The sequence below is a fragment of the Silene latifolia genome, chromosome X (genome assembly GCF_048544455.1).
Source record: "Silene latifolia isolate original U9 population chromosome X, ASM4854445v1, whole genome shotgun sequence".
NCBI lineage: Eukaryota > Viridiplantae > Streptophyta > Magnoliopsida > Caryophyllales > Caryophyllaceae > Silene > Silene latifolia.
The window spans coordinates 86961605-86963250 of NC_133537.1; the positions used below are offsets into that span (position 1 = coordinate 86961605).

At 49.5% G+C, this 1646-nt stretch overlaps 2 long non-coding RNA genes across 2 annotated transcripts; both read right to left on the reverse strand.

Moving 5' to 3' along the window:
• Positions 1-299: 299 nt before the first annotated feature.
• LOC141621476 (uncharacterized) lies at positions 300-942 on the reverse strand. Its single transcript, XR_012532365.1, has 3 exons — positions 857-942; positions 677-769; positions 300-588 (listed from the first exon to the last, which is right to left on the reverse strand). It is a non-coding gene; the product is annotated as an uncharacterized LOC141621476 (long non-coding RNA).
• A 13-nt stretch (positions 943-955) lies between these two features.
• Positions 956-1646, reverse strand: LOC141621477 (uncharacterized). Its single transcript, XR_012532366.1, has 3 exons — positions 1498-1646; positions 1096-1410; positions 956-1008 (listed from the first exon to the last, which is right to left on the reverse strand). It is a non-coding gene; the product is annotated as an uncharacterized LOC141621477 (long non-coding RNA).

Below are 1646 nucleotides of genomic sequence, written 5' to 3' on the forward strand. Positions count from 1 at the left end.
ATTATTTAATTTCATTTTCTAAACTTATAGATTTCTTTTTTTTTTCTTTTTTTAGGGGGTAACCCTCCCTACCGTCCGGTCATTTCCGGCAAATTTTTTGCACTTTTGTGATCTTTTGAGTCTCATTTTGCGCTAATTAAGGCCATATGTATATAAAATGTATGTTTTGTGCGATTTCTATGTAAATTTCGGCAGCATGACGGCGTAAACCGTTGTCTACCAAACCTGTTCAAGAACTAACCTGCAGATACAAGCAACACAACCCAACAGCAAAGGCACTCAGGCCGTCATATATACACCAAACAGAGCAAAATGTACAAGCAAACTGGGGGCTTGCGCCCCGAACAAAGTCCAAAAATACGAGCAAACTGGGGGCTTGCGCCCCAAACAAAGTCCAAAAATGTTCAAAATCAGATGTCCAAATGTACAAGTCTACAAAGCTACACAAGACTACTACTGGGCACCCTCCAACTCGGCAACTCTCGCCACAAGAGCAGCGATCTCGGCATCCCGAACCTCGAGCTCCCTCAACACGCGAGCGGTCTCCTCCCGAGACTGGGTCAACTCTCGCTCCAGCTCGCGGTCACCCTGTATACAGCAACAAATTGGCTCATGTCAATCAATTCAAGCAAATAAAAATCATCAAAAAAGGAAGAAATAGGCGTAAGGTTCATACCTGGCGACTTCGACCACCGACGAGTGCCTCAATGGCAGTAGCTCACAGCCGGTTGGCCACCCTCCATAGTGCCACGAATCGGGACGGCGTGACCTGCATTATCAAAATAAATTCTCAACAAATTGAACAAATTCAATCAAATGTGTTCCTACACGAAAGTTATACAAGTTAGAGGCTCACCCTCCGAATCAGATGCTGCCAGTCGCCTAGGCCAGCATCCGTCACAGCTACGTCAAAGTCACGCAGCTCGGAGATCGTCGTCCTCCGGTCGCGCACAAGATACTCGAGGGTCTCGGGGTACTCTGGGGCTCGATGCCCGCCGCCTCGACCTCCTACAAGGACAAATAGCTCTCATTAATCGATGATATTTCGTCGCAATTCTCAAAATCAAATCAGGGAAAAAAGTAAAAGATACTCACCACTACCGGCCAGTACGCCAACCTCCCGTAAAGGAACGCCGAGTAGTCCTCGCCAAGGAGAAGAAGGTCGTCGCCACTGGCACCAGCTAAGTCCTCCTCCCTCTCAGCACCAGAAGGCTCCATAAACATCGTCCTGGGAGGATCGACGGGAACCGTCAACGCGTCCCGAGAGCACTGACGAGCCAACTGCTCGCCCAAGTACCACACAGGACCCATCGACGTCCTCAACAGTAGCCGACTCGGGCTCCTAGGTCGAAGGACCTCGGCGACAAAAGGAGGCGCTCCAGCGTACTCCGCCCAAGGTCTAGGCACCCACTGTGACAAGATAAGGCAAAGATCATTCCTATGATCAATTAAAGGCAAAGTATAAGAAGTATAAATAAATACGAATGGGATACTCACGCTGCTCAGTTGAAGGGCGTTCACATCCCGCCGGTAGACATTGTGAGAAGAACGCTTGCTCTTCGTCCGGCACATCACCCAATCCCTCACCACAGGATAGACCCTCTCCAGTGGCTCCGTCCTCTTGGGCGCGAGACTCGGGAAGTAAG